This window comes from Lycorma delicatula, chromosome 4 (genome assembly GCF_047948215.1).
Source record: "Lycorma delicatula isolate Av1 chromosome 4, ASM4794821v1, whole genome shotgun sequence".
Classification (NCBI taxonomy): Eukaryota; Metazoa; Arthropoda; class Insecta; order Hemiptera; family Fulgoridae; genus Lycorma; species Lycorma delicatula.
Genome location: NC_134458.1, coordinates 54,637,183 through 54,656,057, shown reverse-complemented (window position 1 = coordinate 54,656,057; position 18,875 = coordinate 54,637,183).

The window sequence follows — 18,875 nt, the reverse complement described above, 5'->3', positions numbered from 1 at the left end:
AATTAGAAAATTGGAAAAGTACTCATAAAATGAAGACAGTTGTAGAAGAGAAATAGTTTTTGGAGAGGGACAAGTGAAAACAAATGGCACCTTCCTAAAAAAAAAGAGTAAAATGGGAAATGATTATGCAGGTAAGTAGTAAATGTCCCTCTTTTGATGAGTTAACAAACATTGTTTGTTAAAAGTTGTATGTGGCATGTTTTAAGACCGCACGTACCATAATTAAATTTATCACTTTATACAACAACAAATCAAGTGACAATTTTTTTAAAACTGAGTTATGCATGCTAACCCACCGGGTTGGTCTAGTGGTTAACGCGTCTTCCCAAATCAGCTGATTTGGAAGTCGAGAGTTATAGCGTTCAAGTCCTAGTAAAGCCAGTTATTTTTACACGGATTTGAATACTAGATCGTGGATACCGGTGTTCTTTGGTGGTTGGGTTTCAATTAACCACACATCTCAGGAATGGTCGAACTGAGAATGTACAAGACTACACTTCATTTACACTCATACATATCATCCTCATTCATCCTCTGAAGAATTATCTAAACGGTAGTTACCGGAGGCTAAACAGGAAAAGAAAGAGTTATGCATGCTATCTGGTGTCAAAATGATAAACCAGTTCATATTTACATGCACAATGTTTGCACCTTATAATTTAATTTTAGATTAAGTGCCATTTTTCAATAATTGCTAACTTGCACTTGTTGCTAAATAGAGTGACTGAATCCAAAGAGTTTGTTTTCAATATTTTGACATCACTTTCTTAATAAGCAATTTTAGACCAAACGCCATAAACTTGACTGTTGGTCTGTTGTGAAAAAGACTGTGAGTAGATACCACAGTGTAGCACATGGCATCTGTTAGTGTTCAGGAGTATTTGTTTACAAAGTTATGTTCTTGTTTACTAATAAAATGTTTGTGTTAATATATTATTGTTAACATAAATTTGGGTTTTGTAAAAGCTGTTGAAGAAAAACAAGCTCATTGTCAATAAAATGAAAAAAGAAAACTTCTACAGAATAAAAAAACTATAAAAATCTGAATTGTAAAAATGATATAAATGCAGAGAAAAATAACTGGTTAAAATGTAAAGAAATACAATCTTTTCAGTCTGAACCAGGACTGATTTATACGAAAAAATAATTTAATAAGAAGCTCAAATTGTAAACATAAGAAAAAAATAAAAAACTATTTTTGAAAATGGGAAACCAATTTGTGAGCTAAAATTAAATGACATGAAATCATTAATGTACTTAATTCCTAATGATGCCTTATAATTTTAGAAAAAACTTATCAGTAATAAAAAAATTGTTGAAAATATAGATAGTTTCAATGGAGGACTAAATTTTGAAATTTAATTAGATCAGCTGATAATTGTGTACATGTTTTTTCAACTTTACAGTATTTTTTTTATTTCCATCGTTTATTACTTTAAATTTAATTTTTTTATGTAAAATGATAAATTTCATACATCAAAATAACTTTATTAAACTTACAATTAACTTTTATGCTTTTATTGTTTGATTTTGCTGTATAAATTAATTCTGAATTTCAAGAATTCATTTTAAAAAAATGTGTACTATCAATAATTTGTTTTGTATATGAGAAAGCTATTATTTTTCAATTAAATTTGACTTTGATTTTTAAAACTTAATGTACTTAAATGCACAAAGAAATAAAAATAGAATAAAATCATTTCTTAAAAAGAACGACCATATTTTATGTTTTTGTCTTTTTATTTTTGAAAAGATAATGTCCCATGCATTTCAGAAGTTAAAATTACTGTTTTTCTGTTTCATGTTGAAATTTAAAACCTTCATTGATTTCTTATTTGTTAAATTATATATTTTTTTTTTAATTTCAGTTATTTATTTTTATATTATTTTACAAATTAGCTATTATGAAAATGGATTTCATATTACATGTAATTTTTTATGCTTGTGTAATGTTAATATTGGTGTATTCTATTTCCCATCCAGATTTTTATTTTGTAATAATCACTTACATCATTTACATATTAATACAAAAATAATACTTTTCCTGAAATTGAGGTTACTTTTATATTATTTTATAAATTAATAATTTTGTTATTATTAATATGCCCTATGGATTTAATATTACTTTTATGTAATTTTTTATGCTTATAGTAATGTTAATATTAGTATTTTTCTACTTTTCATTCAGTTTTTTTTTAATCACATACCATTTACATAATAATAAAAAAATTATACTTCTTTCCTAAAATTGCTTATGTACATTTTGTAAGACTATAAGGCATGCTGTATAAATTATACTGTTAAGAACTGACAACATATCAAGAATAACTCTTAAACAATAGACCAAGTGCCAAACACTAACAAATTTGTGATTGAAATTTAATTTTGAGGATATGATAAAAATAGACACCTAAAATGTTATAAAGTCTTTTTAGCAATACATGTGATTTTTTTAAAAGAAGCTTTTGTAAACTTGTGAATATCTCAAACAAAAGCTTGTGTTACTTGGTTTATTGTTGCATAAAGAGGTCCAAGTGATAACAAAACTTTAGTTTTAGTTCAGATCATGTCTGATGGGCGAGTTCTTTCAAAGCCCTTGTGTAAGAAACATTGATGGAACAACTAGAATTGATATAGTAAGGTAAATATAAATCATTTTATTAAAAAAAAAATAAATAAAATAAATAAATTAACAAGAAAAATATGGGTTGGACAAAAAAATGAATGCAATGACAAAAGAAGGTATGAGTCGTAAGTATCGTATTACTTCCAACACAACTTTTCCAATATTTTAAGTTAAATATTGTACTAAGGTGTTCTTTATCATTCAATAATGACATCATGATATTTTCTGCAGCCATCAATTCATCAAAATCAATCATTGTGAAAATAGCCTACAAATAATTTTACTATTGATTATAAAATTCCATACAAAAAATTATAAATGTTGATAATTTATTTAGAGTTGTTACACTGAAGTGAGATTAAATTTATCATGACATGTGATAGCTTTGTTCTTTTCATACTATAAATTTAATGAATCTTATTCAATTTTTTTTTTTCATAATTATAATTTAAATTAGTCAATCTAATCTTCAAGTCAATGAAATCTTGACTTCAAATTGCCAATCTAGATTTTGAATCTGCTTCAAAGTCAAAATAACCTTCAAAGTCAAGAAAAATATTAAACTTTTAAAAAATTGTTTAGGTAGGATAAAGTGAAACGTGTATATAAAAAAGATGAAGTAATTTTTAAAATTTTTGATTTTGCATGATTAATATATTTGGATATTCATTCAAAAATAGAAACTTAGTAAAATACTTTGAAGTATCCTCAGATCTAAAGCCAGTACAACACAAAGAGGAGTTAAGTATACTTCTGCCATGCCTAATCCAATAGAGTAAAAGAAATATCTGATATTTGCTGATAGTATAGAGAATGTTAAAGAATTTCACCTTGCATCGGATGAGAAGTCATATGGAGGGTGTTTTATATTATTTAATTGAAAAAATTTTTATTTAATTATTATTTAAATTTAAAAATTTGATTTGAAGTTATCAAAGCAGCAAGCTTTGATAACAAATGTACTTTTTTATAAGTGTATTTTATTCACTCATTAAACATCTGCTTGAAATCAGTTTTACTACAGAACAATAACAAACAGCCATCAAATTTCACTAGTTAATGTGATAGACAAGAAAGAAACATTTGAAAGTATAGCTTAGTAGATATAAAATGTTAAGACATAAAAGGCAAGTTTGTAAGGATCTGAAAATTGGAAAGTTGTTGCTTTACTTCTTGGTTTACATGATGGATTTACAAAGTATAGTTTTCTTTATTTATGGAAAAATCATGCTACAAAAAGTCATATTAAGTAAAGAAATGGTTGCCATTCTGAGAGAACTTTATGGCTGGTGAAAAAATATAAACAATTCATCACTAAATGGGCCAGATAAAATCATATTAGCACTGCTTCACGAAACATTTGGGCTTATGAAAAATATTGTAAATCCACTAGGCAAGAACTTTCCTGGATTGAACAGGATTTAATGATTTAAACTAAGTGATGCTAAATGTATGAAGGATATTTTTATTGTTTTACTAACCAAGAAACTGCTCCAGGATTCAACTTTTAAATATAAACTTACTGAATGTAAACTAGCTGCATAGAAATTATTCAAAGGTTTTCACAACAGAAAAAATGAAAATTATGTTTTTATTAAAAAAACCCTGTTAAAATACAATAAATACTTAGGATATGACAGTAATTAGAAATGTGTTTCTTACACTTTTTTCTGAAAAATTAGGGCTCTGTCATAGATGAACAAGAGAGCATTTTTATCAAGATATTATGTCCATGGAGAATCACTGTCAAGGAAAATGAGATCCTGGAATGGTGGGTGAGTGAGTAAAGTTGGTTTTTGTTTAGAGAAACTGATCAGACATCTCACAAGCAAAAAAAATCAGTTGACATATTTCAACGAATACAATTAAGACATTTTCCATGAATTAGGCTATAAAAACTGTCATTTTTAAACTTTATTATTGTATTTTAATTGACTTGTGCATAAATAAATATAAATTTAGTTGAAACTCTTTATACCTTGAAGAAGTCACTGGATCATTATTTCCATATCCTAAAATGCAGCAATGTGTACTTTAACTGGTTAACAGCTAAAGCTTGAAATTTACTCACTATGATTGTGAGCGTGACCATTTTTGAAACATTCTACTTACATTTAGATATTTTTTGGGTTCATATGTATCTTTGTATGTTGTACTGACATATATATTTATATGGTAGTAGAAACTGAACTGCTTATAAAACTCTAACAGAAGTAGTACATTAGAATATCCCTTAATTTTCATACAAAAAAAAAAACACTAAAAATACTGCAGAGTAAAATAAATTTACAATATTGTTTTTAATTAGTCAGTTAGCGTCTTTAATTGTTTATGATAGGCTGGGAATATTTCCATGCTAAAATTTGAAATTTGTTCATTCTGCTTAGGTAAACAAACATTCCTTTCATTTGTTATTAATGTACTGTACATTATTTATTATGTAATCTATATTTTGTTTTCCTTATACTCTGCTAGTGTTGGTTTTTTTTTTCATAATTCAAATTAATTTCTTAATGTAGGGTTATCTATAGGTGATGATCAATAAACATTAATATATAATCAATTAATACTTTATAATTGGAAAGTTTATAACAGTTAAGTCTAACAAAGCTGGATTATCCTCAAGACTTTATACCTGTAAAAACTTAAGCCAGTAGAGTGATGATTAATTTACAGTCCAAGCAATACATGATGTCAATGAGACATTCAAAACCCCAGTTCAAATGTAAGTCTACATTTTTTATTCTAGGATGTGCAAGATATCCTGAAATATGATACTGTATCTTGAATATCCTGAGATAAGTAGGATATCCTATGATATCCTACATATCTCACATATGCATTTATATACCCATTCTGTTGTAGCATGTCTGTTACATGAACATGTTCAAGGGACATCCTAAAAATCCCAGGAAAAATAAAAGTCTCCAACAGATTGCTTTTTATTATTTTATATAAAATAATAACAAGAAAAACATAAATAAGATGAAAGTTAAATAATATGCTGCAATGTTTAGAAGTTAATAGAACTGAACATGAATAAAAATTGCAATTTAAAAAGTAAGTAAATTAATGGCAACTGTTGCCATTGTGTTTCTTGTTTCACTGTAATATTGTATGGTTGTGGACTGTGGTTATGATAGTGGCAAATATTTTTATTAAATAAAACTTGTGCTTTTTTTTTTTAAATTGTAAATTTTTGTTTGTTAATAAAGTAACTCTTAAATTTATTTCAAATTTTTTCATCTCTGCTTTTATAAAGTGTCAAAAAAGCATTAGCTTATATTTTAATTAAGGTAGAATTGCATATTCCAGTTGTGATATAGTATTATATTTTAAACAAGAGTATACAATTTCGGTGAGAAAGTCCAAGGATATTTTCAAGATATAATAATTATAATGCATCAGTTATTCTCAAGAATATTTCTTTGGTAATTAAAGATTATGTCATCAACAAGTTTCAATTTTTGAATAGCTGGTTTCAAAGAAAATATTGTAATTTTTTCTCATAGCTTTCTTGTAACTGATGTTTTTTTTCTTTATGCTGATTCATAACAGCTACAATATACCTCTCCTAATTCTCTTAGTGATTTTGTTGAGTTGGTAATAAACTTATCAAATATATTTTTTTGTCTTTTATTGAGACAAATTATAGGTTGATTACTTTTAGTAGAATCTGTTATGAAACTATAATTTGAAATCTATCCATCAGATCATGTGTAGTATAATAATTCTGAAACTTCACCTGAAAATTTAAGTTTTACCCTTTTTGCATATTTATTTCAAGTATGCAGATGACAGAGGTACATGTTCTACCACAATAATTTGTTATAAATTATTAAAATATTAAGAAAAATTAACAATAATGCCACATTCCTCTCACAACTCTTTACTTATTTAAGTTAAACAACAACTAGGTTAAGAATCATAAAAATGAGAATTACATGGTAAGTGTTCTTCCAGAAGACCTGTTGGAAGTAATTTTGTAGATCTTAGTTTTTATTTGCTGTGTTAAAAATTTGCACACTGTAGTTGGTGTTGTATTTATGCCCAATTCAACACAAACAGGACAATACAATCTTAAATATATTAAAAATAGCATTTTTTATCTGTATGTTTTCACATAGACATAATACTGTACTCATCACCTTGTTGAAGACCATATCAAAGGACAAATAAAACAATGACACATTTAAAAATTAACTTTATCAATTAAAATTAACTTTGGTGGCAGTAGAATAAGAAAACAACAAATTCCTTGATCTCATTATATCCAAAATTTATAACAAACACACTTTTAAGATTGATAGAGAAACAACTAAAACAAAACCCTCATCCAGAATATGTCTAACCGTCGCACACACCTGAAATACACTCAAAGCAACTCATACAACATAAATATCTGGTATCTCACATGATGCATTATCTAACACACATCTTTGTCAGCCAATAATTACAATAAGGAACATCTGATTCAGGTTAATGGCTACCCATCCACATTTCTTCACATGTTACAAAAAACAAGAACGAATTCAAAAGTACACAAATTAATAGAAAATATGTAACTCTAATAAATATCAACTAACATTCATACAAAATGGTCAATATTTTCAGGAAAGAAGGCTACTGCTTTGCTTTCAAAACAACTAAGCGCTCAAGAATATATATTAAACTAACAAAACAAACAATGGCAACCATATCAACTCAGAAGAATACAGATTAATGTGCAGTGATTGCAATAAATAATACATCAGATAGACTAGATACATATTCAACTACAGACACAACTAACACCTAACTATAGGAACTACATATAATAACAGAATCAATTTTTGCACATCACCTCATAGAAAGGGCATATGTAAAATAAAATCTACCACAACATTCACATTTTAAACATAATATCATATAATCAACATTTCATCATATTTTAGCAATATGAAATTTACAAGGAGTAAATCTGACAAAAATAATAAATTAATAAACACAGCATCAACTCAAAAACCATTTACAAAGATTATTCTTTAAATTTAAAACTAGATGGTGATTTTTATAGTTAAATAGTCATTATCAGTAAGTAGATGCTAAACAAAATATATGTATAAGAAAATAGATTTAAAAATTTAACAAATAAATTTAAAAAGAAGAAATAATAATAACAAATATTAATTGATAAATAAATAGTGCATACAAAACACTGTAAAACTAATATTTTTGACAGTGGTTTTGGAATAAGAGTAAAAATACAACCAACTATTTTCATTGTAGACAATTCTAATAGAAAATATAAATTTAGCTTAAAAACAATAATCCATTAAAACCTCCAATACACCAAAGGTTGAATGTACTCATATTATTCATTGGCATACTTTGGGGTTTTGTAATTAGTTATGAAAGTCACCATTAATAGCAATATTACTGGGAACTCTATTGAAGAAGGTGAAGATTTTAAAAACCTTTTAAAAGAACAAGTTCTATTGTTTATAGTTTGAAGGTTTATCTTTTACAGTGGTTTTAATGTGTATTAATATTTTCACTAACTATTTTTACTATTTCAATGTAATATCTATGTTTTAACCATTTGTTTTCTCATTAATTTTGATTCTAGAAATAATAGAATATTAAATTTCTTAATTTTGTAATTTCCATATTCATGCTTAAAGCACAAATACTTTGTTAAATTTTAATTTAATAAAATGCTTACCACTGAAACACTTAATGGTTCCTTGCAAACACTTCAGTGTCACCCTAATGTTGTAACTGCTCAATGGGAATAATCAGTGTTGTAGCAAAATACATCTATTCACCGGCAAAGAACCTGTGCAAAGAAATGAAGAATGTGTTTACTAATAAAAAACCATTAACAGATAGAGCAATAAGTATTTGATTCATTTAAAATTTGAATATTTTAAACAGTGTGTATAAAATAATCATGGGATTTCAGTCATAGTTTTGAAACAAAGCATTATAGAATCATGAAATATGATCAAAATGAAGAGAAACTGTCCAAGTTTTCAGTACTTAAAAAAGCTCTAGTACCAGTGCATAAGTGTGTTACAAATCATAGCCACAAGAAGCTCATAAGCCACCATGATTAGGTGCAAAGGAAAGTTCAATGTATTTTGTGGCTTGCAAATTTTGAGTCAGTTAGGCATTTAGTGAAGAATCACCACATGAAAATAACATTCACCGATGGGATAAACAACCCAGAGAAAAAGGCAGCCTAATAAAGCAGTCACATCCAAGATGATCCCCAACAGTGGCTGACAAGCCTGTTGAAGCTGTGCAAACAAGTTATTTGAGTATCCTGAAGAAATCTGTGCAAAAGTGTTCTGTAGAATTAGATATTCCAAAAACAACTTTTCACAATGTTTTAAGAATAGACTATGCTTTACTGATTGTAAGTGAAACAACTTCCTGGATACATTAGAAGAGTATGCAGTGCCCTAAGTATCAGAGAATTCCATTCTCCAGCTAGTCAGAGCTCTTCTACTTTTCCTAGATTCATGCAGGATTACCTAAATGGAACATTTCCTCTGTAATGGGATGGGTAAGAAGTCTGGATAGCTTGGCCTTCATAATACCCAGATCTTACCTCAATGAATTTTTATTTGTGGAGTAATGTAAAGGTAAAATGTTCCTGTTCAAACACAAAATTTGGACTGTTTAAAAGAACGAATCACTAAAGCTATTTGTCTACCACATCAAATGTTCTCTAACATCTATGGCAATAGGATAGTATAGTTTTGATATCAGCATGGCAATTAAAGGAGCACAAATCAAAATCCACTCAATAGGTAAGATTCTTGGAGAGTTTCTGTTCATTTTGAAGTATACTTCATGTCTCTGTCATGCTTTGTTCCAAAATTTTTATCATTTGAAACTCTACTGTTATTTTAAAACACATTCTTAATACAATCAACACAACAGCCATTCGTTAAAAATTACTTCTAATTATTGATAAAAATTTGTTTTTCTAAGTTTTTTTTTTTTAAAAAAGAAACATATTCCTCCAAAACTGTGACAAAAACTGTATATAGTATTACTAAATATATATAATTAAACCCAAAGATCATACAAATATATTAAGTTTTAAAAAAATTTATGAAAACACAGTTATAAAATCATATTGCGTGAAACTAACGAAATCAGTTATCGATTTTGTAAATATACGTTTTATTTAAAATTTACAATAATTACATAAAATATATTTTCTTTATTATAAATATCATAGATCTCTCTAAAAAAAATAACAGGAGAGATTAAAAAAACAGTGAATTTCATAGTTTTTAAATGACTTGTCTGCTACGTATCCTTGGGATATGTCAAAGATAAACTAGACAATTCAAAAAGAACAACTTACCAAAGTCATATGAAACTGGTTCATGAGAATGACTAGAATTAGTAAGCATTCCTGCTGCATGTAAATATATTCTCTAACCTATATTCTATGTTTCTGTTGATATTAAATGTTGACTGCCATTTTGCTACACAAGATCTGATGTTAATGAATATCAACTGCATTAAAAATTTATATCTATTTTTCAATATTTCTTCAATCATTAAGGTTTTAACAAATATCTCTTTACTTCTACTTCTTAAAGCAATATTTATTGGTTTAGCTTATTGGCTATACTGTATTGGTTGAGGAAGAGTTAAATTTATACAGTCAAATTTAATTCTTGGTTCTAAAAATTATTTTGTTCTCTGTTTGTACATGGAACTTATTTTATATATATATATATATATATATATATATATATATAGTATATTTTATATTTAAATTGAAAAAATATTTATTTTTAAGAAAACTTAACAAGTTTAAAAGGTTAATGTGTGTGTATGTTTGAGGGGAGATTTTTCTTAACAGATGTGAAGAAGTATGAGCTGTTCCCCAAAATCAGCAAGTTATTTTTCCGACTTGGAATTTCAGTAATTTCAGGAATCATGACAGAAGAATGCAAACTGTTATCAACTATCATATTTAGTTTTTATTAAAAGTTTTATCTGTTACACAACCAGTTTTCCCTTATTTCCTGCAATTTAGGGAGATTATAAATGAAAAGTAAAACCAGATTAAAACTTTTACATGGGGAAATGAGTTATAGATTTAAGCAAAAATTATTTTACCTTTACACTATAATGGATTTCATCAACCATAATAACTATGAGATAAACTGAAATGTTCATAGATGTATGGCAATTGTTTAATTATTCCGAGAAATTATATGTTTTAAAAAAAATTACAAGATTTTTTTCTTGTGGTGTAAGATGTAAAGATTGGTGTCCACAGATCTTTTGAGACCAAGCAACAACAAAACATTATTCTGACATGGCTATGTTTATTAATAATGGGGCAGAAGGCACCACCTTGCTGAAATCAGCAATCCCATTCATTTTCCTTTAAAAATGTCATAAGCAGGTTAAATTATGATAAACTTCACCACATGCAGTTTTATAAAACAATGAAAGACCTATCACACAATGACAGGAAACTTCACACCAACCACAGATTTTATATATGTTGTGTAATGATGGTTAATGAAAAGCTTGAGCTTTTCATCACTCTAAGTTCAAGTTATCACATAGCCATCTAGGTGAAACCCACCGAGTTGATCTGGTAGTGAACGCATCTTCCCAAATCAGCTGATTTGGAAGTTGAGAGTTTCAGTGTTCAAGCCCTAGTAAAGTCAGTTATTTTTATGTGGATTTGAATACTAGGTCGTGGATACTGGTGTTCTTTGGTGGTCGGGTTTCAATTAACCACACATCTAAGGAATGATCGAACTGAGACTGTACAAGACTACGTTTCATTTACACTCATACACATTATCCTCATTCATCCTCTGAAGTATTATTTGAAAAGTAGTTACTGGAGGCTAAACAGGAAAAAGAAAAGAAAAGCCATCTAGGTGAAACCAAGTCTTTTCAATTAAGTAAGCATGATCCTGCACCTTAATCAAATTTTAATCAATGAATTTGTGTGTAAATTTTTTCATGGTCCAGTTATTTCAATACCTGAATCAATGAAATAAGCATACAGTTTTAATTTATTTGCAGCCCCTGAAAGCTGTAGCTATTGACAGTCTAATCTATGAAGATAAGTTTCAGATATATTTTGTGGGTGATACTCACAGTTTGTGAATATCATGTTTGTAAATATGTCACCAACAACACATTCAATTAACACTGATATTAGCTTTGGGCCCTTATGATTCTGAACCTCCCAGTCTCACAAAAGTTTATGTATAAATTATGATTATTTACTAAGTGAAAACTGAAGATTAAGTGAGTTTTAACTGAAACTTGCCTTATATAAATTTGAATGCTTTAAACATAAAATAATTTTGTATAATACAGACACTCATCCTTAGGAAATTACAGTCGATTCGACAAATAGGAATGGTCTCTGAAATGACACTAAACGCATTACAAGATTATTTTAACTAATCTTGAATTCAGTGGATGGTTTTGCCTTTGATTTACAAACTTACAGGCAAGTTTCATTATTACTGATAGCTTTCTCAAATATATGAAAAAAAATTAAGTAAAACAGACTTTAAAAATTGTTTGCACAATCTATATAATTAACAAACTTTCAGCTTGTGTTAAAAAAAAGATTTACTACTGACAACTAATTCTCAATTGTAGATTTATTTTAAATAGCTTACACAACAAAATTTTTCCTATTCAATTTTTTTTTTTATTTCAGTAAAGCATTCAACTTAGTTTACACTTACTTCTTAGATATTAAAAAATTTAGTTACTATCATGTCAAAGGAATAGCTTTAAGTCTTATATTATCGACCATAAAAAGACAGTTGAAATTTCATATTTTGATAAGAAAAATAATGTTAAATATAGATCTAGATTTCAAGATGTGTTACAAGAAATTTTTCTCACTCTACTGCTTTTTCCATTATTTACTAAAGTCTAAACTTCAAATTATTCATTGTTACTCTCTTTAAGATGATACAAACATATATTTGAAGCTATAAGATTTTAAAGGACTAAAAACTTCTAAAATAGCAGTTCAAAACATTACTTATCAGTTGTTCTGCAACTATCTAACCCTAATATGATTAAGAACATTCCAAAATTGTCCTTCTCAAATAAATATAACATTGCTAAGAGTTATTACTTCCATTATAGATAATGACGACAATTTCTGTTGCACATGGTGTGAACTTTTTTGGTACCTTAAAATCATATGTACAGTTTTTATTTGAAGTGTCTTTCTTAATAAAACACTAAACTTGTCATCATTATTAAATATTTATTATTAATATTTATATTCCAATCTAAAATATGATATCATCTCTTGGGGCTCCTTAAAAAAGTCAAAATGAGCTTACACGATACAAAAATGGACCGTAAGACCACTGTTTGGCACCAATAAGTAGAGATCATGAAAAATCAATACTTATTAAATTATAAGTTCTATTTATCCATTCATTTATAGTAATGAAAGTGCTTACGTTTATTAAAAAATCAGATAACAAAACTTTTTTTCTATAACAGAATAATACTCTGGTGTATGAAAAAGAGCATATTAGAAATCCATTTCTATTTTTTTTTATACAAATTACTGATCCATTTAAGAAATCTTACCCCCAATTTATTTCAAGTTAAATTAAATATTTTCTTTACCAGAACCAATATTGCTCTATCAATTTTTAAATAATATTCATCTAAAAAACTGAATTCACTGGATCTGCTATATTGTCTATTAAAATTGATTTAATACATTTAATTTAATTTTTATGTATTTTGTGATGCTGCTCTGATGAAAATTTGTTTACCATGAATTCCTTAATATGACCAATCAAACGCTGGAGCAGTTACTTTTTTATATATGTAGTACATTTACTTGATCCAGATGTAATCTATGTAATGTATTATTATGTACTGATCAGCATAAATTATTCATTTATTTACGATGTTGCAATCTGATAAAGAGAATAGAATAAAATTTACCAATGTATTAGTTATATCCTCAAATGAATGGTAGTAGGAGAGGAAAGTAATATGATCTAAAGATATATAATGATATTTAAATCACCTGTTATCATAAATAAAAGAGATTTACTGTCAGTGAACAAATTATGACAGAAATTTTAAAAAAGCCCAAAAAATAATTTTTTTGGAAAGCTTGTTTTGAACACAGCCAAAACTTCAGCTGCCCAAATGAACAATAGTTTGAAATTGCTAATAATATTATATAACATGTGTAAGTTAATTTATGTAGTACATGCTTAAAATATCTATCTGTATTGTTTTAATTAAAAAAATAAAGGTAAAAACTGTTGACAATGAGGCCACAGCTATGTTTATAGCAACTTAAAAACATTAATAAGAATGCCTGTAATTAGTACATGAAGCTTAAAAAAGTATTACATACACATAAAAAAAAATCAGATAAAATTATTTCCAAACACCTCTTCTCAAGTAAAAAATAAACAACTCCAAAACGTTTTGCATACTACAATATACGTGATAATGTAAATCGATTTAACAGAACTGGCAATCATGTTACTGAACTTTTATATTTGTGTAAACCTTAAAATTTAATCCTTTTTCCAGCAATAAGGTCAAAAATTATTGTTATCTCACATGACCTTATTTTGTTATCTACTGATAATAATATTATTATTAACTAAACAAATAATAAAAAAATTCCCTAAGATGATTTATTCATTTAATAGAATTTTTTAAAATTGTCAAAAATTCAATTTTACATAAAGGTATTTTACCTTAACATATCACAAAATATTTTTTTTAAATCCTCAGATAATTTTTCTAAAAATATTTTTTTTAAAAGTAAAAATATTTTTCTTTGAACATTATGAAGGTGCTTTATACACAAAAAAAAACACTCCTACTTCTACCTTAATAAGATTTAAAAGTGATAATTTAAAAAAAAATTGAGCCTAGAAGTTAGAAGAGTTTATAAAACTTTTATTTTTAATGGTGGAAATAAACTCTACAATTCTCTGATAAGGATTGAATTATCAGAAGAATTATGTAAATTTGAAAATTAGTAGTCAGCAGTTAGCACCCATACATCACCGAGACTGAAAATTATACATTAACTTGGAATAAGTTGTATCACAATATCAGCTGATGGAGGTCTCCGTCTAGTCTACTCGTTGAGTTGACTTCAAAACTATTGAATTTGTGGATTAAAAAAAATCATATGAAGTAATTAAACATCATCTTCGCTGAAAAAATAAATGTTTGGTATGGTTTGATTTAATATTATGTTCACTTTTGTTAACAAAATAAACAGTGAAAATTACTTTGATACATTAGAACTCTCACTTCACAGTTGGACAAATTTAAAAAATGGATTAATTTTTTCTGCAGCAAGATTTTCTACCTCATCTCAACATTCATGTTGTGGTAGAGATTTGACTTCCTAACAAGTTTGTTAGAAGCAGTATGCTAATGATTTGGCTACCACAAGGTCCACATATTACATGATTTTTTTATAAGTGGATATGTAAACAACATAGTGTACTCAGAGAAGATTTGTGTCCTTGACCATCTGAGGGATTGAATAATCACAGACATAGCAACTGTTACACTTGAATGCCAAAGAGGTTGTGGGGAAATGCTGAACATTGTTTAGATAAGGACTAAAAATAAGTATAAATTAAAATCAATTAATTCAAAAATGAAAAATATATATCACTGATACTTATAAATTGATCTATACAATAAATATCTTATAAAATCTTTTAAAATAAATAAAGCAATCTATTCACTTAAATGATATTTTATATTTGTAAAATCACATTTGAAACCCTGGAATTTTTTAATATACATCCTTTAATATATACATTTGGGAAAATAAAATTTATGAATAAAAAAAGCTTATCGATGTATTTATGTCATTTACTTATTTACATTTAGTAGTTGTCTATTTATTACAATGTATGTGTTATTTATTTACAGTTTTACTAACTTTGACTTTTTTTTTAACGATTACAATAATCAAACTGAAATTCAATTCCGATTGAGAAGCATTGATATGTTAATTATAGATTGATGAATACAAACACTATGGATGTACATGATTCATACAATCATCAATTATAAGTGGTGACTGCTAATCGGCAGGTGGTTTTATGAAAGAAGAGGTACAATCAACTATAAATTTACCTGGGAATGAAGGATAGAGTTAGTCAGTTGTTAGTTAACCACTTTTTTTAATTCTAGCACGAAACAACAGACTGACATCTCAATATACTACTGATGTAAAAAGTATGTCCCTGCTTTTGTTTTGATATAACCTGAAGAAAACTGTCAATTGGTTCAAGATGCTTTCATCTTTATAGTAATGGTACAAGTAATATTTCTAATCTTTTTTAAAAAAAAAAGCTATATCACTAATGAAAGAACTACACTCAACTACAAAAAAATTTTCTAGAAGAACGATGAATTTAGAAAATGAATTGTGTTTATTTTAATTTTTTTATTAGCTTTTCAATAATAGTTCATTATTCTCATTGATGAGTTCTAAATTTTAACAATTTTAAATTGAAAATAAATAAGTTAAACTACTTATCTTATACTCAGAAATTTTTTATTTCTCCTACACTCAGAACAGAATTACTAGGGAATAGTAAAAAGAAACTAAAAATATTTTTCCATGAAGAATGTCAATAATGAATAAAACTAACATTTTAATGAATGGCTCAAACTTACATTCACATTGAAAAACTTGACATTATAAAATACCACTGCACAAAAATGGATAGAACACCATACTCATTGAATGAGTCCTTCAGAAAAGTATTTAAAATAGAAATAAAAACAAGAACAACCAAAACAAAAAAGTACATCACATCAATACAAAATCAAAAATTCAGAAAAATAGCTTGTACACTTAAAAAAAAATGTACAATGTAGTTCTCTGGAAAAAATTACAATAAAACACACCATCACATACAGAAACACTTCCATACAAGCAGTACCCTTGGAATACATAAATAAAACTTCTATACTACACAACATTGTACAACCGACAAACAGGATGGAATCATTCCACAGTAACAATTAGTAAACATTTTTTGACCAATAAACATAGAAACAAATCACAATATAGCATAAACAACATAGATTATCTACATATACAAAAAACATGACCGTATCATTATATAACAGAACATTATCAGACAGTTGTTGAATCTGTACTGGTCAAAATTATATGAATGACAATATTGTAGGATGGAAGTTGGGTGAGGAGGTTGTACAAAGGATTATGAATTCATGAATTGACAATTAAACAGAGCTTAGTGAGAGAAGAATTCAAAAAGAAATAGGCACAATTCCCCTTTGCTCTTTAACATAATTTGCTACTTCTAAATCACTGCTTTTAAATTAATTTTGCAGTGAAATCATTAGATAAAGACAATTATGTTATATAATTAAACACTGCAGTAATACCTGCTAAAATTTACTTCTGAAAATCACATCTAAAAAGAGAATGGTGCACTAGCTGTAAGTATTATTTAGTGGAAAGAAGGAATTTCTCAGAATTTTTTACTATTATGAGATAGCAGCGACAAAATCACCTCTAAATAAATTAATACACATGTGTAAGTACTTCGTTTAGATCAGAATATAATTTTGTTCGTATATTATATAAATAATTTCAGGAACATAATAGGTTGAAATCTTGGTTTTTGTATACTACATACATAATTGCATACTGAAAGTTTATATCTTTGTACGTGTGGTCTGCTTCAATGTGTTTTGCAAACATTGATTCTGTTGTTCTGTAAAGAAATTGTATATTTCTTTGTATCTGAGTGAATATGACCCAGTCTATTTGATGTAATATTCTATGCAATCACTTCAATTTAATTTATATACTGCTTCGTTTATGATCTCCTTTTTCAGGAAAAGGAAAATCATAGAAAACGGAGATTATAGATAAACCTTGAAACAATACAGAAAAATACACAAAAGAACAAACACTTACTGCAAAGTACAATACTAGTAAATAAAAAAGAAAAGCAGTTATAATATACACTAATACATAAAAATTATATTAATACCTACATGAATTACCTATGTAAGTGAATGTTGATTTGAATTATTTTAGAATGGATTTCCATTTTCGATCCCATAGGTAAAAACTGTGATTATCCAATTTTTTATGCTCAATAAATATTTAAAAAATTAACTATTTAGGATCGGTAAATATTCATCTACTATATACTACTCTATACTGAAGATATAATATGAGAATTCAGAAAATAAGAATGGTTTATGAGGTCCAAATATATTCTAAGGGCATCTGTTTCATAATGAAACATGAAAAGTTAAAATTTTTATATCCATGACTTACCATGTTTTTTAAAAGCTTGAAACTTTGAATAAGCTTTTTAAAATTGAATAGTTTTAAAGAAGACTTTAACTGGAACTGAGATAGTTTTCTAAGCTAGCTCTAGTCCTTTTGTTTTCTGAGAGTAAGAAAATCTCTGTAAACGTTTATTATAGACTACAAAGAAGATACTTTATTAGTTAATATTCTTCAAACAAATTCACACAGTAAATCACTTAATTTCCCTGAATCATCAGATCCAAAATACATTACAAATACACTTTTAAAACATAAAAAAAATTCTCTACAATTGAAACACTTATCAGTAACGCATTTAATAATCAAATATATATTGTAAAACATGGTACAATATGCTGTACAAAAAAGCAGATTTTTTTATATGTGCAACAGCAGTTAATTAAATGGTTCTATGACAGAACAGAACAGAACAAGGAAAAACGGAAAATATCATATTAACATTTGTCTAATTTCAATTGATTGAAGAAAATACAGTATTTATTTTTTGACTATTGAAGGGAATAATTAGAGAAATACTTACTTATTCATATAATATAATTATAATTAAATTTTCTAATGAAATTTATTTATGATTCCTGACACAAAACATGTGTTTAAATAAATTGAAGAACATATAAGTAATATTATTTTATCTATTTATTATTAAAGTAATTTATTTATTAATTTTGTATTTAACAATTAATATTTATCCCATAATGGCAAAATAGGGAAGAACAAATATCCATTATTATTTTAATTTTGTCATTTTAGTTTGTTTTTGTATAATTAGTAAATTAATGGTCTGATGTCTTAAAATATAATCAGTAGTATCATTTCACTGAATCTGATAAAGTTATTCTATGAAAAACAATACTTCCACTAACTACATAATTTAAG